The following is a 22,990-nucleotide window of genomic DNA, read 5'->3' on the forward strand; positions in this document are numbered from 1 at the left end:
ATCTTACGTTCTGGCTCCACGCACATAGCGGGCCACACTTTGGATGCTCTCATCTGTACCTACATCCCTCTCTCTCTCCCTCTCTCTCTTGGACCAACCACTCTCTTCACACTTGAAGTTCTACTCTCCTCTTGCGCGGCCACTCGGATTCAAAGTCACCAGACTCATAAAAAGAGTGACAGCGGCTGCCTTTGCCTCCACCTACTCACTGCCTCCTACTCCTGCGGCTGACTCCTTAACCGATACAGCCCTCGCTAACCTCAATTGCTCCATCTCCAAAACCCTTGACATTCTTGCCCCTGTCACGAGGGTCCAACTGAAGCCTTCCAAAAAGTGTAACTCTTAGTACAACTCTGACCTGGCTGCCCTTAAACGCAAGTGTAGGGCAGCTGAAAGGAAATTAAATGTGTCAGGCTGGCCCTCTGACAAACTGGCATGCCGCCTTCTTCAAAGGCAATATTGACTCTGCATCCGCACCAAGAAGAGAGTCTTTATTCAAGCCTGCATCTCCGAGGCATCATACAACCGGGCCAAACTTCTCAGTCTGTAAGGAACTGGCCAATCCTGCAGCAGCCTCCTTTTCTGTCACACCCACCCAGGACCTTTGCTCGGCCCTGGCTTCTCACTTCTTCGCAAAAACCCAAGACATCTTTTCCTCTATCACCCCCATACCACATCATACATCAATACCTTTGGAGCCTCCCTTGGCCCCTCCACCACTTCTCCTCTCTTCTCACTCCCATCACACATGATGATGTCCCAGATAAGTCCGATCTATGAAGGCCTCGTCCAAACAGGTGGAACCCTGCCGCTCCAAAATCATGAAGGACAACATTGACTCTCTCGCTCCAACACTGGCTGATCTCTGCAATCTCTTTTGCCACTGGAGTTTTCCCAACTTCTCTTAAGCACTCCCTTGTGCACCCTCTGCTTAAGAAACACTCTGCCGACCCCTCCATTCTGGCAAACTACCGCCCCATCTCTATCACCCCTTTCCCAGGTAAACTCCTCGAGAAGCTGGCTATCTCTCAGCTCACCAACCACACTGACTCTCTGCTGGTTGCCTCCACAACCATCAGTCTGGCTTTAGAGTGTCGAGAGGCATGGAAACTGCTCTTCTGAACACCTGTAAAGACCTGCTCTCAAATCTTGACACTAACACTCCCTCTGTCCTCATTCTTCTTGACCTCTCCTCTGCCTTTGACACGGTAAACCACAACATCCTGATTGCACGTCTCCGGGACACCCTAGGAATCACTGGTCAGGTTCTGGGGCGGTTAACCTCCTTCCTGTCTGACCGCCCATCCTAGGTGGTACTTGGGCCCTTTCTCTCCACTATCAGTCTTTCAACCCGCGGCGTACCCCAGGGATCTAACCTTTCCCCTGGTTCTTCAATGTTTACATTGCTGCCATGGCATGTGAGATTGCCAGTTTCACCTCTGAATTCTAGTGTTATGCAGCTGACACATAACTCTCCTTCAGGGTACCCTCAGCCACCTTCTCCTCTTCGCTCATATCAGACTGTATGTCTGCAATTCAGTCATGGTGTGCTGCAAACAACTTCTGCCTCAATGCCAGTAAGACCGAGATCATTCGCATTGGGACTGCTGCCCCCGCTTTCCCACTCCCACTCTTGAGGCTTCCTTTGGCCCTGTACCCGCACCCACATGCGAGGCAAAAAACCATGGGGTCATCTTTGACTCCACTCTCTCTTTCACTCACATTTTGGACATCTCTAAAAAGTCCAACTACCAGCTGCACCTCCTCAGAAGAGGTACTCTTCCTTTTCTCACCTTCCCCCAGAGACTCACTGTCTCCAGAGCCCTGGTTCTCTCAAGGCTTGACTATTGCAACAGCCTCTTTTTCAACCTCCCTGCCTCTGTTCTGCGCCCTCTACAACTCATCCAGAACAGAACAGCGAGACTTATCCTTGGCCTCAAGCCCAGGGAATGCATCCCTCTGGCGCTGTAATCCCTCCACTGGCTCCCTGTGGCTGCAAGTAACAAGTTCAAGACCTTCTGCATTTTCCACAAGACTTTCTGGGGCCTGGGACCCACCTATCTTCACCAATGCAGTCCTAAATACTTTCCCTCCCGAGCCCTCCGCTCATCCACCTCCAACCTTCTGTGAGTGGGCCAGTTCTCTAAGGAGAGATTTGGAGGGAGATCTTTATCCTCAGCAGGGGCCTCTTTCTGGAATAGCCTCCCTGCCGCCCTCTGTCTTGAGCCTGATCTCCTTAAGTTCTGGAAACTTCTTAAGACATTCCTCTTCTCCTCTTCCTTCTCCCTCCCTCTACCCTGTTAACATCTCTCTCTGCTCTATTCCCTATCTCCCTCCTTTTCCACGCATCATGCCGACTGGCCGCAAGGAGTACCTCAGAGTCTCACAGGTCCCCGGCACCCTCGCCAGTCCTCCGGCCCTTGCCTCAGGGCCTGCACTTGCTTCATGCTACTGCACTCGGTCAATTACCCATTGAGAATGGTATCTCTCAGCACTTACTCAGTTTCTGACCAACTGGGCGCACTTGGATCCCCCCCTGCACTTGTCCTCCTCCCCCTTCCCTCTCCTGTATCGTCTGTGCACTTGCACGATCCAAACGTACCATGCCTTGAAGATCGTCTACCATTTCCTCCCTGTCTCCCCTCCTGCATGGTGGCACCTCTATGCTCTTGGAAAAACATCAGAATCTTTGTCAGACCTATTTGTTGGTTACCTACACTGTTAATTGTATTATATGCACTTAATCTGCCTGGCAGACTGGTTATCGTTCAGAAAATCAAGGGCACTGAATGAATGTTGTTTTTCTCCCTTGTTCCCTTCCTCCTTTACAAATAAACATTACCATACCATACCACTGGTTGAATTGGCAAACAAAAGCTCTAGGGGCTCAGGAGGTTGGGGGAGGCCCTCCACTAAATGTGAAATTGGTGAAGGATCACCTACCTACAAATGACACCAGGAAGGGATGTAATTCCAGCATATTAGAAAACACAGAGCAAAAGGCAGTAGAAAAGGGGCAAAATTGGGTCTGATTTTAAAGGACAGTACTCAATCTAAAAAATATAAAACAAAGGGCAAAAAATCATTATCTCAAAAAGCCCTGAATAAATCATCCTGAAAATTAATGCGCAACATTGCACAGTCGGACTCTAATGACTGTGTGGAGAAGATTGACTTTTTTCGGGAGATGAGTGGATAGAGAGTGCACCAAGAAGGTTTCCTACAAATGAAAGACAAAGGTAAGCCTGGTAAGGAGCAGGAAGGAAGGCTCCAAGAGGAGTTGGTGGAGGAGGAACTTGAAGAGAATGGGTCATATGTGCCTGCAAGCCTTAGGCTGGTTGACGCTCTGAAACGTAAGGGTATTACCAAATCAAATGAGGAAGAAAGTGCCCCCAGGGCCCACCTAAAAGGGCAACTTTTACAATATTTAATCAGGACAGAAAGGGTGGTGTAGGGTCAAAAAGGGGTTTGGTGGAAGAAGTGCCCATGAATGGCTTACCTATGGGTGTCTCTGCAGCTAGGGAACAAGAGTAAAAGGACTGTACCTTCAATAGGAATATCTATGAAGGAGAAAGATATTATAGGTCTGATCAAACTCATTATGTGCTAAGAAGATCAAAAAGTTGCAAACAAGGATGGTTCGATCCCTAGGAATCCTGGTGTATCTTTACTACCCACTAAGGGGCCCCAAAGGGCCCATTCTGGCGTGAATGAGGGAGACCTCATGAACGGTGTCCGGTCAAAAGATCGAATACAAAGGGTCGAATGGTCAAAAGATCGACACCAAAGGGCCGAAAACCAAAGGATTGAATTTTTAAAAAAATTATGTATTTTTTTTGGTGTTCGAATAGGTAAAAACAGGGGTTAGGGGGGAACCCCCCCAAAAAGAAAATGTTTTTTCGATCCTTTTGTTTTCGGTCCTTTGGTGTCGATCCTTTGACCATTCGACCCTTTTGTAGTCGATCCTTTGACCTATAACCCTCATGAACAATGGGACAGAAGGTATGAGTGAGTCCTCAAAACCTGCTATCTCTTATGAGCTCAATTCGAATAAAGTCCAAAAGGGACGAGTAATGTCGACAAAGAGAACTTTTTGTCAAGAGTATAAGTCCTGGGAGAAGAAGCTTTACCCATTGGGTGGGTTCAATTATATGAATTCAGGGAGAATATATAGGGAACCTTGTTTTAGGTACCCAATTTTTCCAAATGAAATATCTTTTACTCTTAACTATATGTTCGATAAAGGTGGACCGGATTACTTGAACAGGGGTACAGTTCTTGCCCTCTAAGATTGATCACAACAAAGGACATTAAATAAGTAGACTTTATACACTGGGGAGGTATGACTATGTACGATTGGTTTTCCCTTTGAGATTGGTCTATGTTGAAAGCAACTGAGAACTTTGATAAATTGGGATATGATCTTTGCCCTTTTGAGACACCTTCGAGAGATGATGGGGCAGATGGGGAGCAGGTGCAAGTGGATCTAGGTCACCTGGCCTAAGCCCCGCCCACCTGGTGCCTTCCAGGTTGCCGCTCTTTTTCCCTACTTAAGGAGCCCTCCTGCCTCTTTTCCTTTGCAGATGGGGAGCAGGTGCAATTGGATCTAGGTCACTTGGCCTAAGCCCCACCCACCTGGTGCCTTCCTGGTTTCTGCTCTTTTTCCCTACTTAAGCAGCCCTCCAGCCTCTTTTCCTTTGCAAATTGGGAGCAGGTGCAAGTGAGTGGATCTAGGTTACCTGGGCTAAACCCCGCCCACTTGGCACCTTCCAGGTTGCTGCTCTTTTTCCCCACTTAGCAAGCTCCGCCCACCTGGTACCTTCCTGCTAGCCGCTCTTTTTCCCTACTTAAGGAGCCTTCCAGCCTCTTTTCCTTTGCAAATTGGGAGCAGGTGCAAGTGGATCTAGGTCACCTGGCCTAAGCCCCGCCCACCTAGCACCTTCCAGGTTGCCGCTCTTTTTCCCCACTTAGCAAGCTCCGCCCACCTGGTGCCTTCCTGGTTGCCGCTCTTTTTCCTTACTTAAGTAGCCCTATAGCCTCTTTTCCTTTGGAGAAGGGGAGCAGGTGCAAGTGGATCTAGGTCACCTGGCCTAAGCCCCGGCCACCTGGCACCTTCCAGGTTGCCGCTCTTTTTCCCCACTTAGCAAGCCCCGCCCACCTGGTGCCTTCCTGGTTGCTGCTCTGTTTCCCTACTTATGGAGCCCTCTAGCCTCTTTTCCTTTGCAGATGGGGAGCAGGTGCAAGTGGATCTAGGTCACCTGGCCTAAGCCCCGCCCACCTGGCACCTTCCAGGTTGCCGCTCTATTTCCCCACTGAGCGAGCCCCACCCACCTGGCACCATCCAGGTGGCTGCTCTTTTTCCCCATTTAGCAAGCCCTGCCCACCTGGTGCCTTCCTGGTTGCCGTTCTTTTTCCCTACTTAAGGAGGCCTCCAGCCTCTTTTCCTTTGCAGATGGGGAGCGGTTGCAAGTGGATCTAGGTCACCTGGCCTAAACCCCGCCCACCCAGCACCTTCCAGTTTCCCGCTCTTTTTCCCCACTGAGCGAGCCCCACCCACCTGATGCCTTCCTGGTTGCTGCTCTTTTTCCCTACTTACGGAGCCCTCCAGCCTTTTTTTCCTTTGCAGATGGGGAGCAGGTGCAAGTGGATCTATGCACCTGGCCTAAGCCCCACCCACCTGGAACCTTCCAGGTTGCCGCTCTTTTTCCCCACTTAGCAAGTCCTACCTACCTGGTGACTTCCTGGTTGCCGCTCTTTTTCCCTACTCATGGAGCCCTCTAGCCTCTTTTCCTTTGCAAATGGGGAGCAGGTGCAAGTGGATCCAGGTCACCTGGCCTACGCCCCACCCACCTGGCGCCTTCCAGGTTGCCGCTCTTTTTCCCACTTAGCAAGCCCCGCCCATCTGGTACCTTCCTGGTTGCTGCTCTTTTTCCCTACTTATGGAGCCCTCTAGCCTCTTTTCCTTTGCAGATGGGGAGCAGGTGCAAGTGGATCTAGGTCACCTGGCCTAAGCCCTGCCCACCTGGCACCTTCCTGGTTGCCGCTCTATTTCCCCACTGAGCGAGCCCCACCCACCTGGCACCTTCCAGGTGGCTGCTCTTTTTCCCCACTTAGCAAGCCCTGCCCACCTGGTGCCTTCCTGGTTGCCGCTCTTTTTCCCTACTTAAGGAGGCCTCCAGCCTCTTTTCCTTTGCAGATGGGGAGTGGGTGCAAGTGGATCTAGGTCACCTGGCCTAAGCCCCGCCCACCCGGCACCTTCCAGTTTCCCGCTCATTTTCCCCACTGAGCGAGCCCCACCCACCTGGTGCCTTCCTGGTTGCTGCTCTTTTTCCCTACTTACAGAGCCCTCCAGCCTCTTTTCCTTTGCAGATGGGGAGCAGGTGCAAGTGGATCTATGCACCTGGCCTAAGCCCCACCCACCTGGAACCTTCCAGGTTGCCGTTCTTTTTCCCCACTAAGCAAGCCCTGCCTACTTGGTGACTTCCTGGTTGCCGCTCTTTTTCCCTACTCATGGAGCCCTCTAGCCTCTTTTCCTTTGCAGATGGGGAGCAGGTGCACGTGGATCGAGGTCACCTGGCCTACGCCCCGCCCACCTGGTGCCTTCCAGGTTGCCGCTCTTTTTCCCACTTAGCAAGCCCCGCCCATCTGGTACCTTCCTGGTTGCTGCTCTTTTTCCCTACTTATGGAGCCCTCTTGCCTCTTTTCCTTTGCAGATGGGGAGCAGCTGAACGTAGATCTAGGTCACCTGGCCTAAGCCCCGCCCACCTGGCGCCTTCCAGGTTGCTTCTCTTTCTCCCCACTTAGCAAGCCCCACCCACCTGGTGTGTTCCTGGTTGCCGCTCTTTTTCCCTACTTACGGAGCCCTCCAGCCTCTTTTCCTTTGTAGATGGGGAGCAGGTGCAAGTGGATCTATGTCACCTGGCCTAGGCCCCACCCACCTGGAACCTTCCAGGTTGCTGCTCTTTTTCCCCACTTAGCAAGCCCTGCCTACCTGGTGGCTTCCTGGTTGCTGCTCTTTATCCCTGCTCATGGAGCCCTCTAGCCTCTTTTCCTTTGCAGATGGGGAGCAGGTGCAAGTGGGTCTAGGTCACCTGGCCTAAGCCCCGCCCACCTGGCACCTTCCAGGTTGCCGCTCTTTTTCCCCACTTAGCAAGCCCTGCCCACCTGGTGCCTTCCTGGTTGCTGCCCTTTTTCCATACTCATGGAGCCCTCTAGCCTCTTTTCCTTTGCAGATGGGGAGCAGGTGCAAGTGGATCTAGGTCACCTGGCCTAAGCCCCGCCCACCTGGCGCCTTCCAGGTTGCCGCTCTTTTTCCCCACTTAGCAAGCTCCATCCACCTGGTGTCTTCCCGGTTGCTGCTCTTTTTCCCTACTTAAGGAGCCTTCCAGCCTCTTTTCCTTTGCAGATGGGGAGCAGGTGCAAGTGGACCTAGGTCACCTGGGCTAAGCCCCACCCACCTGGCACCTTTCAGATTGCTGCTCTTTTTCCCTACTTATCAAGCCCTGCCCACCTGGTGCCTTCCGAGTTTCCGCTCTTTTTCCCTACTTAAGGAGCCCTCCAGCCTCTTTTCCTTTGCAGATGGGGAGCAGGTGCAAGTGTACCTAGGTCACCTGACCTAAGCCCCACCCACCCGGCACCTTCCAGGCTTCCGTTCTTTTTCCCCACTTACCAAGCCCTGCCTAACTGGTGACTTCCTGGTTGCCGCTCTTTTTTCCTACTTAAGCAGCCCTCCAGCCTCTGTTCCCTTTGCAGATGGGGAGCAGGTGCAAGTGGATCTAGGGCACCTGGCCTAAGCTCCACCCACCTGGCGCCTTCCTGGTTGCTGCTCTTTTCCCCCACTTAGCAAGTCCCGCCCACCTGGTGCCTTCCTGGTTGACGCTCTTTTTCCTTACTTAAGTAGCCCTCCAGCCTCTTTTCCTTTGCAGATGGGGAGCAGGTGCAAGTGGATCTAGGTCACCTGGCCTAAGCCCCGTCCACCTGGTGCCTTCCAGGTTGCCGCTCTTTTTCCGTACTTAAGGAGCCCTCCTGCCTCTTTTCCTTTGCAGATGGGGAGCAGGTGCAAGTGGATCTAGGTCACCTGGCCTAAGCCCCACCCAACTGGCGCCTTCCAGGTTGCTGCACTTTTTCTCCACTTAGCAAGCCCCGCCCACCTGGTGCCTTCCTGGTTGCCGCTCTTTTTCCCTACTTATGGAGCCCTCCTGCCTCTTTTCCTTTGCAGATGGGGAGCAGGTGCAAGTGGATCTAGGTCACTTGGCCTAAGCCCCACCCACCTGGTGCCTTCCTGGTTGCCGCTCTTTTTCCCTACTTAAGCAGCCCTCCAGCCTCTTTTCCTTTGCAAATGGGGAGCAGGTGCAAGTGAGTGGATCTAGGTTACCTGGGCTAAACCCCGCCCACTTGGCACCTTCCAGGTTGCTTCTCTTTTTCCCCACTTAGCAAGCTCCGCCCACCTGGTACCTTCCTGCTAGCCGCTCTTTTTCCCTACTTAAGGAGCCTTCCAGCCTCTTTTCCTTTGCAAATTGGGAGCAGGTGCAAGTGGATCTAGGTCACCTGGCCTAAGCTCGCCCACCTAGCACCTTCCAGGTTGCCGCTCTTTTTCCCCACTTAGCAAGCTCCGCCCACCTGGTGCCTTCCTGGTTGCCGCTCTTTTTCCATACTTAAGTAGCCCTATAGCCTCTTTTCCTTTGGAGATGGGGAGCAGGTGCAAGTGGATTTAGGTCACCTGGCCTAAGCCCCGCCCACCTGGCACCTTCCAGGTTGCCGCTCTTTTTCCCCACTTAGCAAGCCCCGCCCACCTGGTGCCTTCCTGGTTGCTGCTCTGTTTCCCTACTTATGGAGCCCTCTAGCCTCTTTTCCTTTGCAGATGGGGAGCAGGTGCAAGTGGATCTAGGTCACCTGGCCTAAACCCCGCCCACCTGGAACCTTCCAGGTTGCCGCTCTATTTCCCCACTGAGCGAGCCCCACCCACCTGGCACCATCCAGGTGGCTGCTCTTTTTCCCCATTTAGCAAGCCCTGCCCACCTGGTGCCTTCCTGGTTGCCGTTCTTTTTCCCTACTTAAGGAGGCCTCCAGCCTCTTTTCCTTTGCAGATGGGGAGCGGTTGCAAGTGGATCTAGGTCACCTGGCCTAAAGCTCGCCCACCCAGCACCTTCCAGTTTCCCGCTCTTTTTCCCCACTGAGCGAGCCCCACCCACCTGATGCCTTCCTGGTTGCTGCTCTTTTTCCCTACTTACGGAGCCCTCCAGCCTCTTTTCCTTTGCAGATGGGGAGCAGGTGCAAGTGGATCTATGCACCTGGCCTAAGCCCCACCCACCTGGAACCTTCCAGGTTGCCGCTCTTTTTCCCCACTTAGCAAGCCCTGCCTACCTGGTGACTTCCTGGTTGCCGCTCTTTTTCCCTACTCATGGAGCCCTCTAGCCTCTTTTCCTTTGCAGATGGGGAGCAGGTGCAAGTGGATCTAGGTCACCTGGCCTACGCCCCGCCCACCTGGCGCATTCCAGGTTGCCGCTCTTTTTCCCACTTAGCAAGCACTGCCCATCCGGTACCTTCCTGGTTGCTGCTCTTTTTCCCTACTTATGGAGCCCTCTAGCCTCTTTTCCTTTGCAGATGGGGAGCAGCTGAAAGTGGACCTAGGTTCACCTGGCCTAAACCCCACCCACCTGGCACCTTCCAGATTGCTGCTCTTTTTCCCTACTTATCAAGCCCCGCCCACCTGGTGCTTTCCCAGTTGCCGCTCTTTTTCCCTACTTAAGGAGTCCTCCAGCCTCTTTTCCTTTGCAGATGGGGAGCAGGTGCAAGTGGACCTAGGTCACCTGGCCTAAGCCCCACCCACCCGGCACTTTCCAGGTTTCCGTTCTTTTTCCCCACTTACCAAGCCCTGCCTAACTGGTGACTTCCTGGTTGCCACTCTTTTTTCCTACTTAAGCAGCCCTCCAGCCTCTTTTCCCTTTGCAGATGGGGAGCAGGTGCAAGTGGCTCTAGGTCACCTGGCCTAAGCTCCGCCCACCTGGCGCCTTCCTTGTTGCTGCTCTTTTCCCCCACTAAGCAAGTCCGGCCCACCTGGTGCCTTCCTGGTTGCCACTCTTTTTCCTTACTTAAGTAGCCCTCTAGCCTCTTTTCCTTTGCAGATGGGGAGCAGGTGCAAGTGGATCTAGGTCACCTGGCCTAAGCCCCGCCCACCTGGCACCTTCCAGGTTGCTGCTCTTTTTCCCCACTTAGCAAGCCCTGCCCACCTGGTGCCTTCCTGGTTGCCGCTCTTTTTCCCTACTTAAGGAGTCCTCCAGCCTCTTTTCCTTTGCAGATGGGGAGCAGGTGCAAGTGGATCTAGGTCACCTGGCCTAAGCCCCGCCCACCTGGCACCTTCCTGGTTGCCGCTCTATTTCCCCACTGAGCGAGCCCCACCCACCTGGCACCTTCCAGGTGGCTGCTCTTTTTCCCAACTTAGCAAGCCCTGCCCACCTGGTGCCTTCCTGTTGCCGCTCTTTTTCCCTACTTAAGGAGGCCTCCAGCCTCTTTTCCTTTGCAGATGGGGAGTGGGTGCAAGTGGATCTAGGTCACCTGGCCTAAGCCCCGCCCACCCGGCACCTTCCAGTTTCCCGCTCATTTTCCCCACTGTGCGAGCCCCACCCACCTGGTGCCTTCCTGGTTGCTGCTCTTTTTTCCCTACTTACGGAGCCCTCCAGCCTCTTTTCCTTTGCAGATGGGGAGCAGGTGCAAGTGGATCTAGGTCACCTGGCCTAAGCCCCGCCCACCTGGCACCTTCCAGGTTGCCGCTCTTTTTCCCCACTAAGCAAGCCCTGCCTACCTGGTGACTTCCTGGTTGCCGCTCTTTTTCCCTACTCATGGAGCCCTCTAGCCTCTTTTCCTTTGCAGATGGGGAGCAGGTGCAAGTGTATCTAGGTCACCTGGCCTACGCCCCGCCCACCTGGCGCCTTCCAGGTTGCCGCTCTTTTTCCCACTTAGCAAGCCCCGCCCATTTGGTACCTTCCTGGTTGCTGCTCTTTTTCCCTACTTATGGAGCCCTCTAGCCTCTTTTCCTTTGCAGATGGGGAGCAGCTGAAAGTGGATCTAGGTCACCTGGCCTAAGCCCCGCCCACCTGGCACCTTCCAGGTTGCTTCTCTTTTTCCCCACTTAGCAAGCCCCACCCACCTGGTGTCTTCCTGGTTGCCGCTCTTTTTCCCTACTTACAGAGCCCACCAGCCTCTTTTCCTTTGCAGATGGGGAGCAGGTGCAAGTGGATCTATGTCACCTGGCCTAGGCCCCACCCACCTGGAACCTTCCAGGTTGCTGCTCTTTTTCCCCACTTAGCAAGCCCTGCCTACCTGGTGGCTTCTTGGTTGCCGCTCTTTTTCCCTGCTCATGGAGCCCTCTAGCCTCTTTTCCTTTGCAGATGGGGAGCAGGTGCAAGTGGGTCTAGGTCACCTGGCCTAAGCCCCGCCCACCTGGTGCCTTCCAGGTTGCCGCTCTTTTTCCCCACTTAGCAAGCCCCGCCCACCTGGTGCCTTTCTGGTTGCTGCCCTTTTTCCCTACTTATGGAGCCCTCTAGCCTCTTTTCCTTTGCAGATGGGGAGCAGGTGCAAGTGGATCTAGGTCACCTGGCCTAAGCCCCGCCCACCTGGCACCTTCCAGGTTGCTGCTCTATTTCCCCACTGAGCGAGCCCCACCCACCTGGCACCATCCAGGTGGCTGCTCTTTTTCCCCACTTAGCAAGCCTTGCCCACCTGGTGCTTTCCTGGTTGGCGCTATTTTTCCCTACTCATGGAGCCCTCTAGCCTCTTTTCCTTTGCAGATGGGGAGCAGGTGCAAGTGGATCTAGGTTACCTGGCCTAAACCCCGCCCACCTGGAACCTTCCAGGTTGCCGCTCTATTTCCCCACTGAGCGAGCCCCACCCACCTGGCACCATCCAGGTGGCTGCTCTTTTTCCCCATTTAGCAAGCCCTGCCCACCTGGTGCCTTCCTGGTTGCCGTTCTTTTTCCCTACTTAAGGAGGCCTCCAGCCTCTTTTCCTTTGCAGATGGGGAGCGGTTGCAAGTGGATCTAGGTCACCTGGCCTAAAGCTCGCCCACCCAGCACCTTCCAGTTTCCCGCTCTTTTTCCCCACTGAGCGAGCCCCACCCACCTGATGCCTTCCTGGTTGCTGCTCTTTTTCCTTACTTACGGAGCCCTCCAGCCTCTTTTCCTTTGCAGATGGGGAGCAGGTGCAAGTGGATCTATGCACCTGGCCTAAGCCCCACCCACCTGGAACCTTCCAGGTTGCCGCTCTTTTTCCCCACTTAGCAAGCCCTGCCTACCTGGTGACTTCCTGGTTGCCGCTCTTTTTCCCTACTCATGGAGCCCTCTAGCCTCTTTTCCTTTGCAGATGGGGAGCAGATGCAAGTGGATCTAGGTCACCTGGCCTACGCCCCGCCCACCTGGCGCCTTCCAGGTTGCCGCTCTTTTTCCCACTTAGCAAGCACTGCCCATCCGGTACCTTCCTGGTTGCTGCTCTTTTTCCCTACTTATGGAGCCCTCTAGCCTCTTTTCCTTTGCAGATGGGGAGCAGCTGAAAGTGGACCTAGGTTCACCTGGCCTAAACCCCACCCACCTGGCACCTTCCAGATTGCTGCTCTTTTTCCCTTCTTATCAAGCCCCGCCCACCTGGTGCTTTCCCAGTTGCCGCTCTTTTTCCCTACTTAAGGAGTCCTCCAGCCTCTTTTCCTTTGCAGATGGGGAGCAGGTGCAAGTGGACCTAGGTCACCTGGCCTAAGCCCCACCCACCCGGCACTTTCCAGGTTTCCGTTCTTTTTCCCCACTTACCAAGCCCTGCCTAACTGGTGACTTCCTGGTTGCCACTCTTTTTTCCTACTTAAGCAGCCCTCCAGCCTCTTTTCCCTTTGCAGATGGGGAGCAGGTGCAAGTGGATCTAGGTCACCTGGCCTAAGCTCCGCCCACCTGGCGCCTTCCTTGTTGCTGCTCTTTTCCCCCACTTAGCAAGTCCGGCCCACCTGGTGCCTTCCTGGTTGCCACTCTTTTTCCTTACTTAAGTAGCCCTCTAGCCTCTTTTCCTTTGCAGATGGGGAGCAGGTGCAAGTGGATCTAGGTCACCTGGCCTAAGCCCCGCCCACCTGGCACCTTCCAGGTTGCTGCTCTTTTTCCCCACTTAGCAAGCCCCGCCCACCTGGTGCCTTCCTGGTTGCTGCTCTTTTTCCCCACTTAGCAAGGCCTGCCCACCTGGTGCCTTCCTGGTTGCCGCTCTTTTTCCCTACTTAAGGAGGCCTCCAGCCTCTTTTCCTTTGCAGATGGGGAGCAGGTGCAAGTGGATCTAGGTCACCTGGCCTAAGCCCCGCCCACCTGGCACCTTCCTGGTTGCCGCTCTATTTCCCCACTGAGCGAGCCCCACCCACCTGGCACCTTCCAGGTGGCTGCTCTTTTTCCCAACTTAGCAAGCCCTGCCCACCTGGTGCCTTCCTGTTGCCGCTCTTTTTCCCTACTTAAGGAGGCCTCCAGCCTCTTTTCCTTTGCAGATGGGGAGTGGGTGCAAGTGGATCTAGGTCACCTGGCCTAAGCCCCGCCCACCCGGCACCTTCCAGTTTCCCGCTCATTTTCCCCACTGTGCGAGCCCCACCCACCTGGTGCCTTCCTGGTTGCTGCTCTTTTTTCCCTACTTACGGAGCCCTCCAGCCTCTTTTCCTTTGCAGATGGGGAGCAGGTGCAAGTGGATCTAGGTCACCTGGCCTAAGCCCCGCCCACCTGGCACCTTCCAGGTTGCCGCTCTTTTTCCCCACTAAGCAAGCCCTGCCTACCTGGTGACTTCCTGGTTGCCGCTCTTTTTCCCTACTCATGGAGCCCTCTAGCCTCTTTTCCTTTGCAGATGGGGAGCAGGTGCAAGTGTATCTAGGTCACCTGGCCTACGCCCCGCCCACCTGGCGCCTTCCAGGTTGCCGCTCTTTTTCCCACTTAGCAAGCCCCGCCCATTTGGTACCTTCCTGGTTGCTGCTCTTTTTCCCTACTTATGGAGCCCTCTAGCCTCTTTTCCTTTGCAGATGGGGAGCAGCTGAAAGTGGATCTAGGTCACCTGGCCTAAGCCCCGCCCACCTGGCACCTTCCAGGTTGCTTCTCTTTTTCCCCACTTAGCAAGCCCCACCCACCTGGTGTCTTCCTGGTTGCCGCTCTTTTTCCCTACTTACAGAGCCCACCAGCCTCTTTTCCTTTGCAGATGGGGAGCAGGTGCAAGTGGATCTATGTCACCTGGCCTAGGCCCCACCCACCTGGAACCTTCCAGGTTGCTGCTCTTTTTCCCCACTTAGCAAGCCCTGCCTACCTGGTGGCTTCTTGGTTGCCGCTCTTTTTCCCTGCTCATGGAGCCCTCTAGCCTCTTTTCCTTTGCAGATGGGGAGCAGGTGCAAGTGGGTCTAGGTCACCTGGCCTAAGCCCCGCCCACCTGGCACCTTCCAGGTTGCCGCTCTTTTTCCCCACTTAGCAAGCCCTGCCCACCTGGTGCCTTCCTGGTTGCTGCCCTTTTTCCCTACTCATGGAGGCCTCTAGCCTCTTTTCCTTTGCAGATGGGGAGCAGGTGCAAGTGGATCTAGGTCACCTGGCCTAAGCCCCGCCCACCTGGTGCCTTCCAGGTTGCCGCTCTTTTTCCCCACTTAGCAAGCCCCGCCCACCTGGTGCCTTTCTGGTTGCTGCCCTTTTTCCCTACTTATGGAGCCCTCTAGCCTCTTTTCCTTTGCAGATGGGGAGCAGGTGCAAGTGGATCTAGGTCACCTGGCCTAAGCCCCGCCCACCTGGCACCTTCCAGGTTGCTGCTCTATTTCCCCACTGAGCGAGCCCCACCCACCTGGCACCATCCAGGTGGCTGCTCTTTTTCCCCACTTAGCAAGCCTTGCCCACCTGGTGCTTTCCTGGTTGCCGCTATTTTTCCCTACTTAAGGAGGCCTCCAGCCTCTTTTCATTTGCAGATGGGGAGCGGGTGCAAGTGGATCTAGGTCACCTGGCCTAAGCCCCGCCCACCCAGCACCTTCCAGTTTCCTGCTCTTTTTCCCCACTGAGCGAGCCCCACCCACCTGATGCCTTCCTTGTTGCTGCTCTTTTTCCCTACTTACGGAGCCCTCCAGCCTCTTTTCCTTTGCAGATGGGGAGCAGGTGAAAGTGGATCTAGGTCACCTGGCCTAAGCTCCGCCCACCTGGCGCCTTCCTTGTTGCTGCTCTTTTCCCCCACTTAGCAAGTCTCGCCCACCTGGTGCCTTCCTGGTTGCTGCTCTTTTTCCTTACTTAAGTAGCCCTCTAGCCTCTTTTCCTTTGCAGATGGGGAGCAGGTGCAAGTGGATCTAGGTCACCTGGCCTAAGCCCCGCCCACCTGGCACCTTCCAGGTTGCCGCTCTTTTTCCCCACTTAGCAAGCCCCGCCCACCTGGTGCCTTCCTGGTTGCTGCTCTGTTTCCCTGCTTATGGAGCCCTCTAGCCTCTTTTCCTTTGCAGATGGGGAGCAGGTGCAAGTGGATCTAGGTCACCTGGCCTAAGCCCCGCCCACCTGGCACCTTCCTGGTTGCCGCTCTATTTCCCCACTGAGCGAGCCCCACCCACCTGGCACCTTCCAGGTGGCTGCTCTTTTTCCCCACTTAGCAAGCCCTGCCCACCTGGTGCCTTCCTGGTTTCCGCTCTTTTTCCCTACTTAAGGAGGCCTCCAGCTTCTTTTCCTTTGCAGATGGGGAGTGGGTGCAAGTGGATCTAGGTCACCTGGCCTAAGCCCCGCCCACCCGGCACCTTCCAGTTTCCCTCTCATTTTCCCCACTGAGCGATCCCCACCCACCTGGTGCCTTCCTGGTTGCTGCTCTTTTTCCCTACTTACGGAGCCCTCCAGCCTCTTTTCCTTTGCAGATGGGGAGCAGGTGCAAGTGGATCTATGTCACCTGGCCTAAGCCCCACCCACCTGGAACCTTCCAGGTTGCCGCTCTTTTTCCCCACTTTGCAAGCCCTGCCTACCTGGTGACTTCCTGGTTGCCGCTCTTTTTCCCTACTCATGGAGCCCTCTAGCCTCTTTTCCTTTGCAGATGGGGAGCAGGTGCAAGTGGATCTAGGTCACCTGGCCTAAGCCCCGCCCACCTGGTGCCTTCCAGGTTGCCGCTCTTTTTCCCCACTTAGCAAGCCCCACCCACCTGGTGCCTTCCTGGTTGCCACTCTTTTTCCCTACTTAAGGAGCCCTCCAGCCTCTTTTCCTTTGCAGCTGGGAAGCAGGTGCAAGTGGATCTAGGTCACGTAGCCTAAGCACCACCCACCTTCTTAGCCCTGCCTCTTCCGTCCTGCTCTTAACTCATGGAACAAGGGCGTCTCTCACCCGGGTGTCTGAAGTGAAGGGCAGACGAAGAAAAGGGCAATTCCTGTTTGGACCTGTTTGGACCAGGAGGACCCAGTGCCCAACCCCTGGTCAGACAGCAAGTAAGCATGCACCAACATGTGTTTTCTCCCTCTGTCCCCACAAGCCTCCCTCCCCACCCCATCTGGTCCCCCTGTGATGTTCCCTTGTGCCCCAATCCCTCTCGCACACAGGTGTTACCTGGTTTGCTTGAGTCTTCTACCCTGCTCCACCCCCCCCTAGCCTACTTCTGCAGGAGTCTGTCCTGATACATTCTGGTTTCACCATCACTGTCTTGTGGCCTATGCTGGATTTGACTTGTATGGACTTCATTGATTCACAGTGTGTCATCCTTTCTCAACTCTCATGCTGGACTTCCTTTGCATCTTGTACTCATGGTGGCCCTGATTCATGCTGTTCCCATCTTCATCTTGTTTCCTGGCTTGCAACATTATTTGTTACTACTGACTTCTGCAATTGTATTCGCTCTACCCTCTTGCTTCTCTACTCTTTTTGACTGCTTAGTTTGTTCTCTACTCCTCTCCCTTTCTCCCTTTTACTATCTCCTCCCCTTACTTCTATGCACTTACTCTATCAGAATTGTCCCTGGACCTAGTATGATAGCAACCTAATCTGTCTCCTCCCCCTCCCCTTACTTCTCGCCCTACCCTCCAGCACTATCTGAAATGTCATCAGGCCTAGTACGATAGTCGTTTCTTTTGTTCCTCCCCTCCCTTTCTGCACCTCTCTCCCTCACCTTTTGTTTTCTCTGGCTATACCAGAAATGCCGTCAGACCTAGTATGGTAGTCGCCTGTCTGTTTCCATTTCCTTCCCACTCTCCCCCTCCCTTCCTTATCTATGTCTTCACTTTTGCATTTTTCTGAAATGTCGTCAGGCCGAGTACGATAGTTAATTTCACATCCTTACTGTTCATGGCCTGTAAGAATGTCATTGTATTTTCCCTTGCTCCCTCCCTTGCCTTGAAGCGCTTTGAAACACATTGTGTGTAGGCGCTATATAAATAAACTATCATATCATATCATGATCAGGAAACCAAAGGTGAAGCGGCAATTCCGCGAAAGAATAGGGATGAAGACAGTGAAGGGAAGGGGGAAGGGTATCCAATAAAACTAATAGGGGGAGGGAAGATCAGAATTGGAGGTGGTTGGCTCTGACACTTAGAGAAGCTATCGATCAACTAAAAGAGATGAGAGCACCCCTTTAGCGCAATGTCAGACTTCTCAGTGGTGTGCTGGAATGCACTGGTTTTTCATTAACTGTGCTCAAACTCGAGTCTCTGTGAATTTCTGTGCTCCTTCTCCTTAATCTGTCTACAGGAAACTTGGGTGATGGGAACAACCTCATTGCAAGGTCATGACATAGTAAATGAGCAAGCCACTAAGTGCCCTAGGGCAGACCGGCAGGAGGATTGATTGTGGCTGTTTGTCATGGACGTGGTTTATCAATTCTAGATCATTACACTGTGTGCAAGGGGGTACTGTCAGTGATCCTACAATTAGAGGAAGGAAAACCCATTAATACAATATTGCTCGTCAACATATACTGGAACGCGGGTGGGAATTTAGCAAACACTCTTGCCATCCTAAACCAAAAAATTGAAGCCTGGCACCTAGCCTGCCCTGGAGGTCAGGTGATGGTGCTGGGGGATTTTAATGCGGACTGTATGAGTGCTACAGTAAAAGATTTGGACTATTTGCTTGATGATGGTATAGCCGATGATAGAGGGTTAAAAACCATACGCATAGTACAGAGGGGAGGTGGAGCTAGATGTAAAAAAAAACAGAGGGACTAAAATGGAGGTCCAACAGGGAAGATTGGGGCATATACCTACTACGAGCAATCACAGGGGGGCCAGACCGAAAAGTGGACACTAGATCTGGCAAGAATACCTCATCTTGTATTGATTACATGTTTGTCTCAACAGCTTTATTCAATCAGAGCAGATTGAAATATTGTGCACGGTCTATAGCGACCACAGTCATCTTTTGTCAAACTTTGAATTAAATACTAGTGGGAATTCGTATGGAGTCTATAGTGCGGATGTAGAGATAAACCAACAAGGCAATAGATTGAGACGGAAAGATCAAAGGGTCCAACTATTTAATATGCTCATTTTAAAAGATTTTGAGTGCTCCCTATCAGAGTCAAAGGGCGCAACATATTCCTTGTTGTCATTTAATAGCTACATAATGAATGTCCTCCCCAAATTAGGGAAAGATGTAAGGAATTAAAAACCCTTTCCCTTAACTTTGATTTCAGGATTCGAGAAACTAAGAGACTCGCCAGGATTGAGATAAGACGAATAAAAACAAATACTGAAATTGGAATTGAGGGAAAAGCTGCCTTGTTAAAAAGAACAAAGCAGAAATGGAAAAATTGGATTAAAACATATAAGGATAAGATTTTTCAAAATTACAGCGAGGCAGTGATGGGCTCTTTGTGGGGTGCCAATTGCCAGGCCATTTTTGAGTCTGATCAATGACCTCAAAAGGACTCAGAAGGCTATCCTAACTAACCTGATAAGACAGGAGGTATGGGATGTACATTTTAGGGAACTTTACAAAGGTGGCATGGAGATCAGTGCTAACCATAATGTAATAACGAACGCTCACTGGTCTTTGAGGTTTACTATAGAGGAAATACCTGAAAATATAAGAAAGGCTAGCTCTTCGAAAGTAGGCGGTCCTAATCTACTAACATATGTAATTTCTAAAGAGAATGTGGACCTGTCGGATAACATATTGTATATATTATTCTCTGACATCATAAACACTGAAAGATTTCCAACTACGTGATGTGTTTCCTTTGTAATCCCAATTTAGAAAAAAGGTGACAGAATGTCTCCTGGTAATTTTCATACCGATCTCATTGATGGATGCAGACTCCAACATTTTTGCTTCCATAGTTCTTGGGCACATAGAAGATTGGTGTAAGGAAAATGCCATATTGGATGTTTTTCCGATGGACATTCGGAAAAAAATGGGAACTAATGGGGGAGGCCTGCTATTGAGTTGCATTCAACAAGCGGCATGGAGGGGTGACGCGAGTGCTGTTTATGTAGCCTCTATGGATCTTTCCAGGGCTTTTGATATGGCGGATCGACAGATACTTTGGTCTAAGATACATAAACTTGGAATGCCAGCTGGTCTCTTGAGCATAGTGATACATCCACATGAGAAGTCTTCCGTACAAGTGATGCTAAATAATGAGGGGCTAATGTCACACGGAATTCCAACTTTAAATGGCCTACGCCAGGGGCTCAGACTGACCCCTACACGATCGGAGGTTGGAGATTTTCTCACTGGGCAAGCTTTTGCACGCCCTAAAATTGGAAAGCTAAAGATAGTTGGTCAGCTTATTGTGATGACTTTATATTAATGGATCTGACACCTATTGTGCTACAAAGATTTAACGACTACATGGCGGCAAATAATCTGATAATCAATCCATCCAAAACTATTCTAAGAAAATTGAGTAGATTTCATAAGAAATGCTGTTGTTCGCGGTATGTCAATAAAACCAAAATTCAAGTGAAAGACACTCTGGTTTATTTAGGATTTCTGATCAATGCCCACCCAAATAAACGTTTTTATTGGAAGTATTTAAGGGGTAAAGCAATAGTTCTAACAAGTCAAATGTGTACGGTGGATACAAATTGTGGAACTACTCCCTTCTACCCGTAATTAGGTTCTACAATGCTAAAGCCATTCCAAGATTGATTGTTGGGCTAGAATTTACCCCAGAGTCATTAATCAAGGAGATCAATGTCTATGAAGCTATCATATGGAGGAAGGTCTCATATCACTTGCCCAAATCTGTCTCAGATGCTGCAATTCTATATGAGCTCGGATTGCAATCTTTGATTAGTAGGATTCAGTGGAAATAGCTGACCCTAGCCCGTAAAATGCTTTCTATATCTGGGCTGGATGTATATGCTAATCTGGGGAATGAGGGAATAGAGTATCCCTCTCGGGAGAGTTTCATCATAACTTTCTATAAACAATGTCCCAACTAACATCTTGGAAAAAATAGGAACCTCAAAGAAGGTGTTAATAGAAAATCCGAACTATTTGACTGGTCTATTACAATGGATGACGTAGTAAGAACGAAACTTTGCTGTCAGATTGTTTCTTATGGTAAATTATTAGGAGTACCTGAATCTTATATGAGAATTTTCCTAAATAAAAAAGAAAGGAATAATGCGGTTCAGATTTAATGTTCTCTTAACTAAGGAAATATTATACATGAAAAATGGCACAGGAGCTAAACTGGCTTACCCTAGAATGTATGATGATACAGCAGAGAAAGACTCTCTGCCTCCCTTATTTGTTAGTTTACTATAGAGCCTTGAGAGGACCTCGAGTCGAATATTTTGAGGAATTTGTATCCAATTTGATTTGGGTACCATTGGATTGTTTATGGCTGGACATGATGCATGGGAAAATACAACATTGAAGTTAAATGTGGTCAGGTTTTTAAGGAATGTGTGTAAATTATTAAAGTAACCACATTAGCTAAGGGGCATTGCCCATTAACGCACTGTTTATGAAAATTGAGGTTGTACCGTTAGACATATCATGGCAATCAAATTATTCCCTTCTGAGATGTCAAGAGGGACTGCAAATATTGAAGTTTGAATCATTATGAATTGTATGAATTTATGCTACAATACACTTGGTAATTCATAGAAATTCGCACAAAAGTGGCGCACGCGGCTGGCACAGAGTGTCCCCGTGCGATACACTGCGCCAGCCGCGTGCGAAAAAATCCTTTTCATCGCACAGCGTATTCATGGATTTTACCCTCCAAAACCAGCCGTGGCGCAGAGTGGCGCAGCGACCCTGCAGCAGCGCCAGTTACGCCCCCAAGAACGCCCTCGCACAAGGAAAAGCCTACAAAATGCACAAATCATCGCAAAGGGCTGCGCTAACCCTGGACCAGTTCACAGGGCTGCCAAACAGCAAACGGCAAGCGGGGAACGTGTATTTCAGTGGTTCACGGGAAGTTTCACACGCGATTGTCCTGGGTACGTGTACATCAGGGGTGCGTGGGAAGTAACACACGCGATTCCATCAGGGCACGTGTATTCCGGGGTGCGCGGGAAGTATCACACACAAAAACAGCAGGGTACGTGCATTTCAGGGGTGCGCAGGAAGTATCGCACGCGATTCCATCAGGGTACGTGGCAGCAGGGTACGTGTATTTCAGGGGTGCGCAGGAAGTATCACACGCGATTCCATCAGGGTACGTGGCAGCAGGGTACGTGTATTCCAGGGGTGCGCGGGAAGTATCACACGCAAAAGCAGCTGGGTACGTGTATTTCAGGGGTGCGCGGGAAGTATCACACTCGATTCCATCAGGGTACGTGGCAGCAGGGTACGTGTATTCCAGGGGTGCGTGGGAAGTATCACATGCAAAAGCAGCAGGGTACGTGTATTTCAGGGGTGCACAGGAAGTATCACACGCAATTCCATCAGGGTACGTGTATTCCAGGGGTGCGCAGGGAGCACCACACGTGAATTGCACGTGTGGTCCCCCCAGGTGTTCCCTCTACACCCTCCACGGCCCCTGCAGGCGGCCCACACCACAGGGGCCTACCCTGACCATGACCCGCAGGCAGCCCATCCACCATGCCCATGCCCCCCAGCCAACCCACATGTCACCTTGCACTACTGCCCAACAACGCATGTCCCCCTGCGTCCCCAGCCCCCAGGGGCACCCTCCACCAGGCCCCCACTTATGTCCAACTCATGTCTCCCTGCACACCCACCCCCCAGCATCCAGGGGCACCCTCCACCAGGCCCCCACTCATGTCTCCCAGCACCCCCACCCCCCAGCATCCAGGGGCACACTCCACCAGGCCCCCCTCATGTCTACCACCACCCCTACCCCCCAGCATCCAGGGGCACCCTCCACCAGGCCCCCACTCATGTCTCCCAGCACCCCCATCCCCCAGCATCCAGGGGCTCCCTCCACCAGGCCCCCACTCATGTCTCCCTGCACCCCACCCCCCAGCATCCAGGGGCACCCTCCACCAGTTCCCCACTCATGTCTCCCACCACCCCCACCCCCCAGCAGTGCAGGGCACCCCCCACCAGGCCCCCACACATGTCTCCCATCACCCCCACCCCCCAGCAGTGCAGGGCACCCTCCACCAGGCCCCCACTCATGTCCAACTCATGTCTCCCTGCACCCCCACCCCCCAGCATCCAGGGGCAGCCTCCACCAGGCCCCCACCCATGTCTCCCTGCACCCCCAACTCCCAGCAGTGCAGGGGCACCATCCACCAGGCCCCCACTCATGTGTCCCACCACCCTCACCCCCAGCAGTGCAGGGGCAGCCTCCACCAGGCCCCCACTCATGTCTCCCATCACCCCCACCACCCAGCAGTGCAGGGCACCCTCCACCAGGCCCCCACTCATGTCTCCCAGCACCCCCACCCCCCAGCATCCAGGGGCACCCTCCACCAGGCCCCCACTCATGTCCAACTCATGTATCCCTGCACCCCCACCCCCCAGCATCCAGGGGCAGCCTCCACCAGGCCCCCACTCATGTCTCCCTGCACCCCAAACCCCCAGCAGTGCAGGGGCACCCTCCACCAGGCCCCCACTCATGTCTCCCACAACCCCCACCCCCC

The 22,990-nt window shown here is 52.7% G+C and overlaps 1 protein-coding gene across 1 annotated transcript in view; it reads left to right on the forward strand.

Annotated features, from left to right (window-relative positions):
* Positions 1-22,990, forward strand: part of LOC138489499 (zinc finger protein 271-like) — a 521,160-nt gene that overhangs the window by 291,283 nt on the left and 206,887 nt on the right. The window lies entirely within an intron of this gene.

Source organism: Ambystoma mexicanum, chromosome 9, assembly GCF_040938575.1.
Source record: "Ambystoma mexicanum isolate Mex_15411 chromosome 9, UKY_AmexF1_1, whole genome shotgun sequence".
Classification (NCBI taxonomy): Eukaryota; Metazoa; Chordata; class Amphibia; order Caudata; family Ambystomatidae; genus Ambystoma; species Ambystoma mexicanum.